This window comes from Schistocerca americana, chromosome X (assembly GCF_021461395.2).
Source record: "Schistocerca americana isolate TAMUIC-IGC-003095 chromosome X, iqSchAmer2.1, whole genome shotgun sequence".
Classification (NCBI taxonomy): Eukaryota; Metazoa; Arthropoda; class Insecta; order Orthoptera; family Acrididae; genus Schistocerca; species Schistocerca americana.
The window spans coordinates 521,913,978-521,920,217 of NC_060130.1; the positions used below are offsets into that span (position 1 = coordinate 521,913,978).

General features: G+C 45.7%; 1 pseudogene; it reads left to right on the forward strand.

The window, feature by feature from the left end:
• The first annotated feature begins 5,243 nt into the window (after positions 1 to 5,243).
• On the forward strand, positions 5,244 to 5,361 carry LOC124557600 (annotated as a pseudogene).
• The last annotated feature ends 879 nt before the right edge of the window (positions 5,362 to 6,240 follow it).

Consider the following 6,240-nt stretch of genomic DNA (forward strand, 5'->3'; position numbering starts at 1 on the left):
AACATAAATACTAGACAGTGTCAGCTTTTACACTTGAAACAGTTTAGTATCAGACACTAGAAATAACAATAATTTTTAGAAGGCAAATAGCCTCGTCTGCTGCCATTTGACAACACAGCCTGTGGAAGAGGCAGTTACCAGCGTGATTAATGAAACACCAGACACCAATGAGCATCAGCTCACTCCTTAATAAGTGACAACTCCCACTTCATGAATCTCTTTAGAACAATACATTCAGTCAACCATTTAGTCCCTAAGTCGAAGGATGCACAATTCGCAGAAGGCAAGGCTTTAACCATAGGGAGGAGCAATTTGATACCGACGCACAATAAGTTAATGTTCGACCAAGAAGATAGGCCTATAATATTGGCGAATGACAATACTTTTTACAAACCTACAATTAACACTTCTCGTATCTGGTCAGTTAAGACACGTTACATGCACCGCTGTCTGCTTTGAGTTACCGTGCCTCTTACTTCCTCCGTGCAGTGTAGCCCCGATCAAGTAAACACCGACGCACTATATTGGCTCTCCGCTTTCCACACAAGTCCCAGTTCCTTCCATCTCCGTGCGTCCATCCGTTCTCTCCACAACCACCGATCTTCCTCATTCAAAGCTTATCTATTCCACAGATAAATTCTTTTCTTTCTCAGAGAAGCTCCATTGAGTGCCAATGACGGGACGCCAACCTTTCCCACTCGAGTCTTGCGATACTTACACCAGCCCGTCCTTGAGCTGTCGAAGTGAGCCGGCCCGTAGAAATTCTTCCTACCTATTAAGTAGAGATGCACTCGTAGTTATATGTCCCTTGGCAGGGCCGTGGCAGTGCAGTCGGATTCTGAAATTGCAGTACTAGTGTCTATGTTTTACGTAATGAAGGGAAAGAAGTTTTTTGTGCAAATAATGTTTACATGGGATGCCATTATAGTGCATTTATTTAAGAAACACCGTAAAATGAACTTGTTCACACTGATTATAAGCTAACTATTAACGGTACGAGAGCACGGTCTACCACATGGAGTCATGGACTGTGGCGGCTGGTCCTGGCGGAGGTTCGAGTCCTCCCTCGGGCATGGGTGTGTGTGTTTGTCGTTAGGATAATTTAGGTTAAGTAGTGTGTAAGCTTAGGGACTGATGAGCTTAGCAGTTAAGTCCCATAAGATTTCACACACATTTGAACATTTCTTCTACCACATGACTGGATCGAAAGACGTCGTATGACGACGTTGACTGTGGCGCACAGTCTGCAACTTGAGCGTACAATCGGTATAGATCGTATAAGATCGTACATCTTCTGTTGTGTCAAAGTTATTCATTTATTTATTAATATCAACGTTTCCTGGCATTGTAAAGTTACTGAAAGATACTATTCATGACCCATAGACTCCTCCTAATGTCTGAGTGGCAAAAGGCAAACTTTGCTAGCAAATATTTGTTAATAACAGTTACTTGATTCGCGCTAGAATAAACTTACTTTCCCTACGTATCTCCTTGCTGACATCAGAGCGATTTCTGCGTCGGCACATCCCACTGGCTCTGAAAGCTTCAAATGACGAACCGCTTCAGCTAGCCAGCGTGGGAACCTACCGCTCGCTCCTACTCCATACGTACTGGAGCGCTGGTACATTTGCTTCACGTATGTGAAATAGCAGAGCTGGAAATAAAGTCGCCGGCCGAAGTGGCCGTGCGGTTAAAGGCGCTGCAGTCTGGAACCGCAAGACCGCTACGGTCGCAGGTTCGAATCCTGCCTCGGGCATGGATGTTTGTGATGTCCTTAGGTTAGTTAGGTTTAACTAGTTCTAAGTTCTAGGGGACTAATGACCTCAGCAGTTGAGTCCCATAGTGCTCAGACCCATTTGAACCATTTTTTTTGGAAATAAAGTGAAATGCGCTCTTATCTGCAAATAAGGGCTACCTTACATACTCCAAGAGATGGATAGGTCGAGCAAGGACTGTACCTTGGTCTCCAGTATCGCCTAACATCAAATCTATGGATTTTTCTCTCTGAGGTCATCTCAAAGGTGGAATCTGCAGCACTTTCGTTGATACAGTGGAGCAGCAAATTGTACAGTCTTGGAAGACTTTTGAGATGGTGTGTGGGTGTTTAAAATAATTTTTAACTCATTAGAATGATGAGTACAGTATGGGTGCAAATTCCAGGATGACACACTGAAAACCTCTTTTAACAGGTACAAGTGTATATTAAATTGCAACATATAAAGTAATATTCAGTTTCTTGTTAAAGTAAGCACTGTTGGGTCAGGTCTTAATCGAAAAGTCTAAATTTGTGCTAACGAGGACAATATTTCGTACTCAAGTGAATGGGGGATCATAGCCAGGTATTTGCAAAAATGGTTCAAATGGCTCTGAGCACTATGGGACTTAATATCTGAGGTCCTCAGTCCGCTATAACTTAGAACTACTTAAACCTAACTAACATAAGGACATCACACACATCCATGCCCGAGACAGGATTCGAACCTGCTACCGTAGCAGCAGCGCGTTTCCGGACTGAAGCGCCTAGAACCGTTTGGCCACACCGGTCAGCAGGTATTTGCAATGGTCTCGCAAACGTCTCGTTCGCAGATCCCTATTTATGGGAAAGTTTATGCTACTTTCGTTGGATTCTTTCACCTGTGTCAGTTTTTGCTTTTAATTATGATACAGCCTGTATGCATCTCTTATGCCAGAAATCGCAATGACTAACATATGCCGGCCGGCGTGACTGAGTGGTTCTACGCGCTTCAGTCTGGAACCGCGCGACCGCTACGGTCGCAGGTTCGAATCCTGCCTCGGGCATGGATGTGTGTGATGTCCTTAGGTTAGTTACGTTTAACTATTTCTGAGCTCTAGGGGACTGATGACCTCAGATGTTAAGTCCCATAGTGCTCAGAGCCATTTCATCCATTTGGACTAACATATGTACCATCTTTCCAAGATTTTAAACATGGCTGAAACAGCAACTGTTGAAATTCTTCACGGTAATTGATGACTGCCAGAACAGTTACAGGATCAAAGATTTATTAAACTTCTTGACCAAGGTTCCGGTATATATAAATATACCTTCATCAGAAGTAAAATATCTAAAATTACATCTTGCAATGGAGATAAATAAAACAATTGTGCCAAAGGCGTCGTCAGTAGTTAAGACATCATCTCCATTTATACAACATGATTCTGGACACAGGGTCGATGTGAACACAGTTTAGCATCAGTACAGAACTCGGTGCGTGGCGTCTTAAGGAGACAGGCTGACGGATACATTCGCGTGCAACAAGCGGAACAGAAGGCGGCGCCGCTGGTAAGAATATGGCGACCCCTGTACCTAGCGTGACTCGCAGTAGCGCAAGCTGGCGGCCCGTCTGCGAGTTGTGCCGTCTGCTGAGATATGGGCGGCACGCCATGTGCGGTCCCCATAGATACCGTCGATACTGCATTCCTCCTCCTCCTCCCCCCCCCCTCCCAAAATGGCGCGCTGTCATCGCATAACGTGGATGCAGGCGACGACGTGGGGAAAGCCCGTGCTGGGGTGCAGTTTATGGAGTTTGACTTGGCGTGATGGCAGATAGTACCAACCTACCTGTGTCCTGTCATTTGCTTCGTGAACTACCGTGAATATCCGCAAAACAATTGTAGGTAGGACTCCATGTGGCTCAGGTGGGTGCAGCAATGGCGCCGCTGCTGATGCTGTACACTTAAATACGGATTCTGGCCCGATGCCAGTCACCGATGACAGCAGAAACTGCAAAGTAAGGAGGAAGGGTCGATTTCTGTGGCAGAGCCATCTTCTGAACCATGCGCCCGAAGGTTGGGCGCTGGTGAAGGCTGCTCAGGGGTAACGGTGTGGGATGCAGGCAACGTGTCTGAAAAATGCAAATCTATGGCAGTATCACAGTAATCACGAAAACAAAATTGGATTTGGTGCCGTCTATGAGAACCCTTTTGCCGCCAATGGTGTAATGAGCCCGGCCGATCGACTGAGAGACATCTCCGAGTTCCCAGATGTGGGGTTTCTTACATACACGCTAAAAGAAAGGAAGGTCGTCATTCGTGCGGAATCTCGTTGCGAAGTGTGCGTCTGAAGCAAAGTGCCGAGGGTCAAATAAATGCAGCAAAGTGACGAAGACCATGTAACAGTTATGCCGGCTAAGTGTTGGGAAGAGGCATCTTGCGAAATGTGCTGACAAAAATTTACTCTCGAGTGCGAATCACATCTTGAAGGTGCGAACGAAACGCTCGGCTTTACCGTTCGATTGTGGGGAGAACAGAGCCGTCTGGATACCTTGAATTCCATTTTGTTGGCAAAATAATTGAATTTACAACGAGAAAAGCTGCAGGCCATTGTTCGAAATAATTGTTTGAGGCCTACTTCTAAACAAAAAACAGAAGCGTGTGCTTTAATTTCGCTAGTTCTGGTTGTCGAATTCATAGGACTGACAAATGGATATTTATTGTATGTATCGACGATAATTCTCTACAGTGTGTTCCAGAAATGGCGAGAAAAATCAATAAGGATGCGACAATTAGGTCGGGGGAAATTGAAATCGTCTTTGCGTGGGGCTGCGTGGTTGTCCGCGCATGCGTTGCAGTGGGCAGTCAACTGTTGAACTGGCTTTTCAGCACCGAATAACTTGCAATGCTGGCACGCCAATTGCTCAGTTTTAACTGTTCCCCAAAGTTCTCTCCGTAAAAGTGACAAAACGTTTTGCTGCAGTGATGCGGAAACCAGGACTCTCGTTTGTTCAGTAGGAATATGCAATAAAATCGCACCATTCTGAAGAGAAAGCCTGATATTGCTGTGCGTGGTATTTTCGTATTAATGGATCTGAAACTGAGCTCTGATATCGGGTGCAGCCCGTATGAATGTAGTAGGTAGTAGGTAAGCAGCTGTAGCGACTGAAGCTTTTCAGTTGCTTGTGGATCCGCCAACAGTCTACGGGAAAAGTTTGGTGAGCTTACGAATTAGATTGATCAGTATGAAGATAAGTAGCTTGTGATGTGTTGAATTCCGAATCATTGACCGTACGTAAACGAGAGAGAGTGTCTGCGTTTGCATGCTGTGCTGTAGGGTAATAAAGAATTTCGTATTGGTAACACGAAAGAAGTAATGACCAACGTCAGGCCTTCTGTGCTATTCGATCAGGCACATCTGTCGCTGGATGAAAAAGTTCAGTTAACAGCTTATGGCCAGTCACGAGAAAACTCTTCTGCCAGGCAGATACTGATGAAATTTCGTAACGGCTGCCAACGGCCTTGCTGCAGTGGTAACACCGGTTCCCATCAGACCACCGAAGTTAAGCGCTGTCGGGCTGGGCTAGCACGTGGATTGGTGACCATCCGGTCTGCCGAGCGCTGTTGGCAAGCTGGGTGCACTCACCCCTTGTGGGGCAAACTGAGGAGCTACTTAACTGATAAGTGGCGGCCCCGGTCTCGTGTACTGACATACGGCCGCGAGAGCGGTGTGCTGACCACATGCCCCTCCATATCCGCATCCAGTGACGCCTGTGAGGTGAGGATGACACGGCGGCCGGTCGGTACCGTTGGGCCTTCCAAGACCTGTTCGGACGGATTTATATACGATCGCTAAGGCTTCTTTTTCCAGCTGACTGTAACTGACTTGGGCATTGTTCAACATTTTAGAAGCGAATGCTATGGGGCGTTCAGTGTTACGAACCTTACGAGACAAAACCTCTCCGATTACGTGTGACGACGCATCAACTGCAACTAGATGTGGAGATGGCAATGAATAAGATACTCGTGACTAAGCAATACATTTATCAATGTTTGACATGAACGTTCGCATTCCCCATTCCATTGGAAACGAACATTTTTCGGCTTGACGCGATGCAAAGAGTCAGCAATTTGTGGTGCATTCGAAATGAATTTAATTTAACGGGTAAGTTTTCCAAGCAATGCCTGTAGTTCTCATACGTCTTTAGAAGGTGGTAACTCCTAGATGGCCTCTAAATTCTTAGCCGAGGGACAAGCGCTGCTGTCGACAATGAGATGTCCTAAATATTCAGTTTCTGTGTTGAAGAATGAACATTCTGCAGAATGCACATGAGTCCTGTATCAGTTAAATATTGTAAAAGAGATTCTATATTTCTGAGATGGTGTTCTGGAGTTGATCTGGGCCAATGGTGTCGCAGGAAGTCGCTGGTACTGCTACAAGCTGCCGTGCGTACTGACTGCTAAATATTTCTTTGTTTCATCATCCAGGGAGGCCGAAAATAAGAACCT